This window comes from Phodopus roborovskii, unplaced genomic scaffold, assembly GCF_943737965.1.
Source record: "Phodopus roborovskii unplaced genomic scaffold, PHOROB, whole genome shotgun sequence".
NCBI classification, from domain to species: domain Eukaryota; kingdom Metazoa; phylum Chordata; class Mammalia; order Rodentia; family Cricetidae; genus Phodopus; species Phodopus roborovskii.
The window spans coordinates 15933421-15945316 of record NW_026126416.1 but is presented as its reverse complement, the minus strand read 5'-3'; the positions used below and the strand labels follow the sequence as shown (position 1 = coordinate 15945316).

General features: G+C 36.8%; 1 pseudogene; it reads right to left on the bottom strand.

The window, feature by feature from the left end:
• Nucleotides 1–953: 953 nt before the first annotated feature.
• On the bottom strand, nucleotides 954–2818 carry LOC127221257 (heterogeneous nuclear ribonucleoprotein M-like; annotated as a pseudogene).
• Between the last annotated feature and the right edge of the window lie 9078 nt (nucleotides 2819–11896).

Here is an 11896-nt window from a genome sequence, read left to right as displayed (position 1 = left end):
TTTCCATTTCTGTGGAAACAGTCCACTTGCTTTTCTTTGAAAATGAGTAAAGCAAATTGCACTTTGAAAAATCCGTAGTGTTAGGCAGCTAGTTGGATATTAGCAGGACGGGCAGTCACTGTGCATGGAACTCTTCTTCATAATCAGCAGTTTGTCAAACTAAAATTGAGACTGCTGGACTCTGATTGCTGAGCTCAAGAGTAGGATCAGAATCATCTAGTCTGTGTGGCCTAGTAAGTCATTAATTGATAACTATCTAAACTTTACATGATGATCACCAAGCCAGTGCCTTTTGGGTAAAGACTAAGGACACACTATATTATCCCTATCATCTGAATGGGCCTGCCAATACCTGAACAGAACAATACCCTTTGAAAACGATCCCCTAAAGACCTTAGAAGTATTATAAACCTGCCTAAAATGTAGGTTGTCATGATGGTCCCTGGCCGTTTTCTGTTATTACTCTTTAAGTGTGCTCTACTTTGGTTGAATGAACAACTTGTTTTCTACACTGAGCTATGTCTCATCTGAATTCTTTTAACAGAAGTCACAAGGATTACAGAGCTGTGTCAATTCCAAAGCATATCCTGGTAACAACAGGCTAGTGATATTAGACATGGGTAATTTATAATTACTATGGTAGACGTCAGAACATTTCAACCCTACTTCTATATTCATGACTCACTAACTATAGGGTATTGGGTAAACTGCCTTGCTGAGTCTCAGTTGCCTCCACAATAAAGTGAAATTTGAGTCCTGTTCTCCATTTTAAGATATATATGAATATAATTTATGAATAATATAATAATATAATTTATAATTATATATTTTATAAGCAATATAATATATATTAAGAAAATATGCCTAAGAGTTATTGTAGCAATACCAGTTAGCTAATAAATGTCACATGAAATTTGATCCCTGGGACGATGTCAACATATCTATTAATGTATCTACCACCTCTTCTTGCTTTCAGTGTTGCTCCACTCTATCTCAATAAATTGTTCAAAACTAGCACCTCCTGGTGCCATATGTGGCTAGGCCAATTAACTCAGTGCCAGCACACAATGCTAGGCCCATGGCAGGGACCTTGTGCTTCACGCTGTTTACACTCATTCATTCCAGGCCCATGTACTCAAGACTGTTGACTCACATGCTCTCAAGGCTGATGTGCTCTGGGTTAATGTTGCCTGTGCACTCCAGGCCAGTGGCCGTATGATCCATCACAGGGCCTATGCATTCCAGACTGGTCCCCATGCCTGTGGGCCCCATGAGATCCACCCTCCAGCCCATAAACTCAATGGCAGGGCCCATGTGCCCTCAATAGTTTTGTCCACATGGTCAATGGGTATGGCCATGTGCTCTAGGGCAAGCCCATGCCAGTACCCATATATCCCATACCAGAGTCAATGTGCTCCATAGTCTGGCCCGTGAGATCAGTACCAGAGGACACATGGTTAAGACTTAGTGTGTTCATGTACTCAGTGCAAGAGCTCATGCACTCAACTGAGCTCATTCAGTCCAAGACAGGCCCATATGCTCAATCTGAGAGTCCACCCAATCTGCATCATGGCCTAGGCCTGTGCCCTTTCCCTCCATGCCAGCACTGCCACTGCAGTCAAAGCCAGGCCCCATCCTCTCTGTCCCAGGGACACTGCCTCTACCTCCACTTCCACCTCTTCCCTGTTTTGCAATGATCTCTCCTCTCTTCAGTGCATTACTTAGGATTTCATTTGTTCTTCCCACATTCATCCCAGGTTCAAATCATCCTATGTTTCCTATACCATCACCAAAAACTCCTTCCATACTTCAGTTTTATTTATTACAAATCCTATGCATTCCACTCCCTTTCTGGGAAGCCCTAGGTTTCCCATTCCAATGCCTTTCTTCAGGTAGTTGACATCAATAGGCTTTCTTCTAGGTCCTAGCTTTATGTCAGTACCACCAAGTCCATGGGGAAGTTGCTGTGGGCATTCAGGAGGGAAAGTAATTTCCCCTTTTAAGACTCTTTTATTCATTTCCATGTGCATTGGTCTATCAAACAGCAGCTGGCCATTAAACATAGATATAGCTTGCACAGTGGATTGTACAGAAGTCACAGTTCCTGTTCCACACCTTTGGCCATCGTTATCTTCCACAATGTCTGTTTGGACCAGCCACCAGCAATACCAAATACTTCAGTTTCTTCCAGCCAACTTTTACATCCAGATTTGCTACAAATGCTCTGTTTCCAGGTTTTCTATCCCATAATGCATGGATAATCTCATTTGGGATGTTAGGACTATTTAGAATACTGGGTGGGATATCCCTGGCCACCTTCTCCCATGCCCATGCTCACCAGTCATCACTATTGCCTTTTGCATTGCTTTGCTTGCATGTTTCCTAACATGATATTTGACTTTTAGTGCTCTTCCACTCAGACTATGCTTGTCTAGAACTTCAGCAGTCTTTCTTTTTTTAAATGCTCTCTTCAATTTTGAATTCAACCCCAGCACATTCTCTTTACTTTCCTTCAGCGCCTCTTAAGAGTTAAGAGTTCCACGTATGTTACTTTACCAAGTTTTTCTTTAACTAGGTCTTTAAGTGACTGCTATTTTACACCAAAGTGAATGTTGGTCATGAAGGCTCTGTATCTTTTAGTTGCATTGGCATATGGCTCAAAGTGATTCCCTCCTCTTTTAATGCTTTTCCCCTTCCTATTCTCATTCTGAGTCCTCTTGGAGCCAGGGACTTTGGGCCTGAAGTTCCTGTGGTGCATCTCCTCCATATTGGGCTCCTTCACTGCCACTTGGTCCTCTGCTTTGACCCCTGACACCATTTGCTCTGAGTCTGTACTTTCTGGAGGGAGTGGGCTGTCTGGAGCTGCATGTTCATGTGAGACAAGCATGTCATTTCTTTATTTTTTGTAATATTCTTTATAATAAGGTAGTCATAATCTAAAAGAGAATTATGAGAACCTGTTTTGTACCTCGTGAGAATCTCAGGTGAAATAACCTAGCGCTTATGACAGGAGTCTGATGTGGAGGTGGCTCATGTCCCAAACAGAACAGCTGACTGAGGGGTCTGATGCTTCAAAGTGATAGCTTCAGAACTGAGCTGAGGCCCCTGAAGAACTCATTACCTACTTTGTGGTGGCAGGAAATCTCAATATTTTATGGGGTCACAAAAGTAATCTGTGCTGTGAATATACAATAATATAAACTGAGTTTGTATTTTCTGTTCATGATCAATGATCAGAGTTTCAAGGTCTCAGCTAATAGCATGAACTATGACTTAAAAATGAAACTTTGTGAGGAAAATATTCATATTCAAGAAAACAATTTAACCACTAATTGATGCATGACATGGATTTCTAAATTGGGCATATTCAAAGTACAGATATGCAAGAATAAGATAGCCCTAGATTTATATGCTTATATTTACAAAGGAAAAGAAAAGAACATGATATAACAAAGAGCAAATAAAGTAATTATTCAATTAAATATTAATTATTCATATACATATCAATCATCTAAATTCTGTCAGAATAAAAATATTTCACTATTGTAAAAATCAAAAACAAATTATCTCATGCATTGCCATACATAAAATGAGGATGAAACAGGGATTATCAAAATTATAATTAAATGATGTTCTGAGAAATCAAGCTAAAATAAAAGTAAGGTGAAAATATTAATGTCAAATAAGTAAATGAGGTATAGGAATAAAAGTTTAAATGGGGGAAAGGAAAATAGATGATGCTCAAAAGTTTTGTTCAACTTTGTTCAACACACAGTAGTTGTGTAAATGTATGCATCAAAATCTCATCTGTGAAACACATACTATACAAAGCAAATGTACTATAAGTACAAGAAGACTGACAAAGCTCAATGGTAATTTAGGTGGTGATAAACAGTTGTGTGAATTCCAAATGTCAAATAAGTAAAAAATTAGAAACAATGTGCAGTAATGAAGACTATAATCGAGAAGCATTTTTAGTATAAGCATGATAAGATGAAGTCACTGGAGTGAATGTATTTCTTTTATTTTACAAACTATTGGGAGGAAACGTACACTTTCCCTGTTTTTTATGAAATACCTGTGAATACCAGTTTCATATTTAGCCACAGAGAAAATCTTAATAAATACAACCCAAATAAAGATCCTTACCTGCTATATCTCTGATTATATATAGTTAACAAGAAATGAATACAAAGGCCAGAAGGAACAATACATGGAACTGAAGTTTCTCCTCTAAATAGTACTGGATCAATAAAGAAATTGAAATGAAATTATACAGTAAATTACATATTTGGAAAATAATGGAGAAAGGAACATGTGGTATAAAGGCCTATGAATTGGTTAAAGCTATGTCATACTTTAAAAATGCCATTTTTTCTCTTATTGTTTAAAACAAATGAGAGCTGGGAAGCAGATCAGTGATGGAATGATTTCCGGGCATGCATGAGACCATTGCACTATAATCAACAAGCAAATAAATATAAATAGATAAACAAAAAGTAAGTGAACTTCATTTTCAAATTGAGAAATTTGGGGGAAAATGCTATGAACAAAAAGAAAGGTAAAAAACTTGAAGAAATATAATTGTAACTTATTTTTAATGATTTATTTTTATTGTTCTTATGTATATAAGTGTGTATCTATATGTAAGTATGTGCAGGTGGTGTGTTCGTGGGGCCCATGGAGGCATCCACACATTCTGGTTCTTATAATCTTTCTAGCCCATCTTCTAAAATGATTGCTGAGACATGTGCCATTTAGGGCTGAGCATTTGCATCTCATATTCTCTGCATCTTGACTAATTGTGGGTCTCTGTGTTAATTACCACCTACTGTAAAAAAGAAACTTCTTTGATGAAAGGTGAGGGAAAAAATAATCAATAGGTCATTAGAAGTTGGTTTAATACTATAACCTTCTAGCATCAATAGGTTTTCCTTTATGAGCTATGACTTATTTAGATAGGTGTGGGATTAACATGTGGGAAAATCCTTAAATTCAATCAGAAAGTGATTGATACTCAAATGACACTGGTGCCACTATTATTCCAGTGTGTTTATCCTAACAGGCTGATCATTATTGTAAGTAGGTGAGATTTATGATTACATTTCTCCTTTGTTAGAGTGCATAGGACTTTGCAGCAATATGAAAACTATCCATAGGGATAAGCCTTCCAGGTCAGTACCAGCTTCATTTATCCATGTTCTGCAAGTAAAGCATGTCCTGCATTTTTCAATAGGGTCTTACTATCAGTTTTCAGAGGATAACCAGAAGCATTGACAATAGCCTGTTGTTTGGGGGAGAGCTACATGAGATTTCAATGGCCAACAAACCCTAAAGAAGTAACCTATTCTTGCTTTCTATTTGCTAGCCTGTAGTGTCTTGTGGGGGCATTGTTGTCTAATTATAGGACAACTCGATTTAAATTCTTTTTATGTATGTATAAGCATATACTTTTAGGAAGCTTCTATAGTAGAAAGTTTATCCATATAACATTTTTTGAAATATCTTTAGTGTTAGCTATCCCTCCCTGTATTGCTTCTTCTACTCTCTGCCTTCCCATTGCCAACCCCATTTAGCTCTTCTATTCATTATTCCTCTTCTACACTTTATATCACTGTGCTCTATACTCTATCTCCTCAACATTGAAAACAGACTTCATGACCCCTAGCAACTTTCCTGAACTCTATTGGCACTCCAAATGAAATGCACATATCTGAAGATTATAAGTTAACATCTACAAATGAGATAAATTATTCAGTGTTTGTCTTTCTGGATCTGAGCTTCCTCACTCAGAATAATTGTTTTCAGTTTTATGCATTTAGCTGAATATTTCATAATTTTGTTACTATTCTGTTGTATAAATGTACCACATTTTTATTATCCTTTCATCAGTTGATAGACATCAAAGTTGTTTCCATTTCCTGACTATTGTGACTAGAGTAGCAATGAACATGGATGATCAGGTAAGATCATGGAAACTGGGGTGTATCAAATTACATAAATATTTAAAACCAATAATCTTTACAAGAGAAATAGAAATTTAGAAATAGGAATAAATTATTATTAGTGACACAAACAATGAGTATAAAATGTGGAAGAAAAGTTCAGAAAAGACAAAATAAAACCTCCCTCAAATATTATTCAAGGGTATAAAATAATATTTAAGCTAATTGAAAGAAAAACATTATATTCTTGGAAGGGATGACTAATATTTTAAAAGTACCAACTTATCCTAAAGTAGTATATTTTACATATATATATGTAAATATATATAACAATTTTAATATGAATTAGTCTTGGTCAAAATTCCAATTACATTGGAATACTAAGCGACTTAAAATCTAAAAACGTTTTGAAAAAGAGTAATGACTAGGAATAAGATATAAGACATTCTTTCCTCTCATTCTGTCTATTCCTTTAAGGCAAGGTCTCTTCATGAATCTAGTTATTCCTGAGTAGGCTGGAAGTCGGGAAGCCTCGGTGATCCTCTTACATCCAACCTCTGCACAACTTAGATTACATGTATGCATGGAATGCCTGGCATCTGAACTTTGGTCGTCATGTTGTATAGTATGTGTTCTTAACTGCTGAAGCTTTTCTTCAGCACACAACAGAATTTATTAAAATTCTGTTTTTGAAAAGAACTACAGCATTGGTTTCCTATTACTCTTGCAAGCAATTCCTACATGATCTGGTGGCCAGAGGTATAGCGATGCATTTTCACAGGCTCTGGAAGCCAGCAGTCAGAAGTGAAGTTGTGCCTAGGGGTGCCTGAGGCTTCTCTCTCTCTCTCTCTCTCTCTCTCTCTCTCTCTCTCTCTCTCTCTCTCTCTCTCTCTCTCCCAGGCATCTGGCACCAGTCTTCTCTGCTTGAGGCCACATCACTGCAATTTCTGCCAACTTAGTCATGCTGCCTTCCTCCTGTGTTTCTTAGCTGAACTTTATCTCTTTCAAAGGATGCAGGTGTTGGTACAGATACCACACCCGTAATTCTGGGTCATTTCCTCCCGTCTACTTCCTTAGCTGTGTCACATTTGCAAAGGTCCTCTGACCAAGTAAGATCAATTACATAGGATCCAACATGAATGCATACATATCTCTAATGAGGAGGCATTTTTTTCAGCTTACTGTAGTCATTATGATCAGAATATTTTCCTCAAATGATGGAAAAATATATCAGTGGATAAAAGAGCCCTGCAATAGACCAAAACACAAATGCATACTATATTAAAGGAATGTTTGGATTTCGGTTCATTATCAAAATATACTTTATTTGATAATTATTTGTAGAAGAAAATAGATATATTCCCATAGCTTGACCAAAAGAAATAAGCCCAAAATATATCAACTTGCAAATGTAGAAGACAAATGAGCAGAAATTCTGAGACAATAGTAATAGCCAATAGAATAAAACAAGCATGGGTATATTAACACATGAAATAGAAGACTAATATTCCACAAATATCTCTAAAATATCAAAAGTCTAATGTTCAGTAGCAATTATTTTTTGGTTTTTGAATTTACTTAATACAGTATTTTTATTAATAAAAATTCATGCAATACATTTTCATCACATTCCCTCCACTTCTCCTATCTCCTCCCAGATCCACATCCCACATCCCTTTCTAACTTCATCTCCACTTTTTCTTTTTAAGTAACCCACAGAGTTCAATTTATACTGCTCATTTTCTCCTGAGTGGTGATGTCCAATGGAGTGTGGTTGACTTACCAGGGGCTAAGTCCTTATGGAAAGTTGACTCTCGTTTTCTTAGGAACCCTCATCATCATCTGTCAATGATGGTGAGTCTCTTCAGGAACTTTACCTTTCTCTTTACAGGTCTTTCTGTTTTATATTACAATGAACATTATTATATAGTAAAAAGTAAATGAATGTTTGAAGATGGAAATTTTACTTGTATTTTAGAGTTCCATAAACATAGGTTGGAGTCCTGGCTATCAGGGTATTGAATATTTATGAGACTTATCTTCTCATCTATGAATAGGAAGCAGCATTTTCTTCTTGAGGCTGAGGTATTATATGTCTACACTTGTTTTATAGTGGAGAGTTCTAAGTACAAAACACTGTGGAGAATGAGGGGTGTGAGGTCACAGGTCTTGTGCTTAACCTATGAAGGGAGAGTAATCCATCTCTATTGTTTGGATGTGGATTGATCACCAAGGCTTTGTATATTGGAAACTTGTTTCTCAGCATGGTGTATTAAATGGAGGGTACCTTGAACAGGTTATTAGGTTATTAAGTCATTAAAAGTAAAGTCCGTAAAAGGGATTAATGTGATTCCTCTGGAACCCTTTTTAGTTCTTGAGAGTGAACAGCTATAAAAAGAAAAATGTATTCTCTTCTCACTCTCTGGCTATCTTGAAACATGGTCTCTTCCCTCTCATATATAGGCATCTGCCATTGTTATGCTATCTTCTCAGACGTCCTCACTGGAGTCAGTGACCATGCTATATCCTTCATGGATATGAATACAAAATACAAAATTTGAGTTAAATCCAGTTATTTTTGCACATTATCCAGCTTTATGTATTTTATTATAGCAAAGGCAAATGGACCAAAATACACTTACAATAAAAAACTGAGAATAGAAGCACAGAGTTAGAGATAGGCTTGAAGTCCCACCTCTACCCACATATGGATTACTGAGTTCACCATATCATTTATATCTACTTCCAGTTGGCATGATGATAAGAACACACATCCTTTTAAAATGACTGCTTCTATGTTTATTGTCTAGCCACCAATGCCTTATGAGATTTTATATATTTCTTCCCTTTTTCTTTTAAATTTCTGGATTGTGGACTGATCTGCTGAAAATAAGGTATATATTTTTGAATTCTACTAGTAAGGGATTATGGAAATTACTTAAAGAACTTAGGTTAAGAGGCCTTTGAATTACAAAAAGCACAATTTCTCAAACCAATATCCATCATTTAGGACATATTCAAGCGCCAGGAGATTATCATAGCCCTTACTTTGACAATTCCCATCACTGACTTGAATAGCAAATTAGATTTACGGTTAGAGGCCAGAATTGAAGAGTGACACAATTCCTCCAACAAAGCCACACTTCCAATATCACAGGAGTCTGTGGAGGCCATTGCTATTTAAACCACCACACTGTACATCTGTGTAATTATGTGCACACACAAAGATCATGACATATACAAGTGAAGATGTTCTATACAAATCATTGAAAAGCTGTCCTAAATTAACAGTGTTTCACATCCTTGCACTTAAATGATGGCTTCCATTATTTTCCTAACAGTTGTTTGGGGAATTGGAACTGAGACAATAAGAATCTTGTTTTTTTTTTTTTTTTTTTTTTTTTTTAAGGAGTTGGGGTGTTCAATTCATTGGAAATGCTAGAAAAAAAAAAGAAGTGATGCTAAGGATCCCCAAAATTCAATACCTGCAAGTTCACCTTATGCAGATTAATAGAAAAAAAGAAACCACAGTATTATTATTATAAAATATTTTTAAAGATACAAAATAATTCAGCTGTCTCATGGTGTTACTAATTTTTGGAAAGACAATGCCAAGAAGTCTTCCTTTTTTTTAAATCTCTTTCATGAGGAATCATGTCCTACATCTGAATATCTGGCTTAAAAACACATTTCTGTTTATTATAGTAAGAAACTCTTCTGAACCCACACACACACACACACACATGCGCTCACACACCCATACACATACTCTTGGGATACACGTAAGTTTAATTATTGGTATAGTTGAAACACTTTTTGTTTTAATAGTAGTTTAATTTCTGGATAGGATACAAAGCATTTGTATACATAAGCATACCTACATATTCTTTACTTACTAACTTTCTGTTTATTGATATGTATGACCCCTAGCAGGAAAAATGTCTTCCTCTCTCTTCATGGGCCTACTTCTATGATATGGAAGCTTATTGTTCAAATGCATTAGGGTTACTCAGAAGTGTCTGCCTTCAATGTCATCCATTTTTTTATATAATTAATATAAGCTAATGTTTTAAAAGTTATCTTTCAATGTATCTGTCTTCATGGGGAGAGCAAGTGAGCTGCTAAGTAGGGAATGCAGTGATTTGAACTGATACCATGGCAGGCTGCAAGGGAGGCAAGTGTAGTATGGGATATACTAGAAGATAGGTGACATCCCACATGGGAACAACTGCATGGACCTTAGTGAAATTAACGTGGTTGATGGAGACTTCTGCTTCCATTTAGACCAATTTACTCTTGCCATCTTATTGTTACAATGTCAATTTTTGACAACAGACTTTGTGTATCTTACTTCCATTTCCCAATTACTCCCCAAAAAGAGGAAGAAATAGATGACAGATAGATAGATGATGGGTGGAGAGATGGATGGATGTATGGATGGATGGATAGATGGACGGATGGATGGATGGTGGGGTTTTCATGCTAGTTAGCTCTGTTCACATATGAAATTGGGTTAGAGAGGCCTTATATGGCAGGCCAGATCTTGCCACTCTCCTGTTCACACCTCAGGCCTAGCTTTGCTACTTCTTTGGCCTTTGAAAGTTACAGTAATCCTAATGACTTTGCATAGATATGCCAAAAACTCAGGACTAGTCCATGACTGTTTATAATGAAGAACAAAGACCCTTTAGGACAAAACTGTCACAATCACTGCAGCTACAGGAGTCTAGACTGTCAGCCTCACTAACAAAGAATAAAAGAAGCTTGGACAATGGTTCACGTTGTTCCTTTTTCCAAGCCCAAGCTGCGACCTTTTCTCTCTGCTGTCCTCCTCAGCCACCTTTCTTGGGAGAATTCCAAGTATAGCTGGATAGTCACCAAACTGGATAGTCTTTTATTTGTTGGCATTGTATGAGAGAGCTAGAAAGAGCTAGGAACAGAAATCTATTTTATTTTTCTATGTACTTTTTATGATTTATGAAAAATTGATCTATTCCCTTCGGTTAGAAAGCCATGAGTCAGAGAAATGCAGTTACAATAAAGTGGCAGTGTCATTTCTAAAGTAGACCATGCTGTGGACTACAAATGATGGCCAATTAAAATAAGTTATTCCTGTCTTGTGGGGTATTGTGAAATGAACTATCACCTATGATGAATTAAAGCCAGGGTTCAGAAGGCTTCCTATTGACTATCCTGTGGTATAATTTATAATTATTTCTGTTTATGGGCAACACGGGGTGAAAGAGCGAGGAAAAAAAACTGGGCTAGCCCTCATCTGCAGATGAGTAAGAGTAATGAAAAAAGGTACATGCTTAAGAACTTGATCCATAAATAGATGTCAGGCATCTATATGGATATAGATATATAGGAGAATATCTTCAGCTTATAACCTAGCCAGCACTAGTACATTGAACTGGAAGTCTTTATTTCCTAGACTGAGAGCCTGGGATCCTTCTCAAATCACATTCTGTGTGTAGTATTTTCTGACAGCAGGACTAGGTTTTAAGGATGTTCCTTCTGTTTAGAGAATGTTCTCCTACTCCCACTCTTTCTCCTCCTTTTCTTCCTCCTCCTGCTTTTCCTCCTCTTCCCCTTCGTCCTCCTCCTCCTTGTTTTCTTCACTTAGAAATTACTATGTAGCTTAAGATGGTCTTGAACTTGTTATTCTCTTCCCTTTAATTTCCAAATTCTGGGATTACAGGTATACCAATACACCTAGTTCTTTGAATCTCGATTTTCTTCCACACAGGTCCAAGAGAAATCTATGCTCAAGCCTTACTCATTCACTTGAAATATACTAGAGAATTGGCTATCTGCTGACCTCAAGACCCCTAATTTTAGAGCATTATCAAGATGCAAAGTAGGAGTATTACACACTCTGTCTTATTTGGGATTTCTATTGCTGTGATGGAATACCATGATCAATATAACTTGGAGAAGAAAGGGTTTAT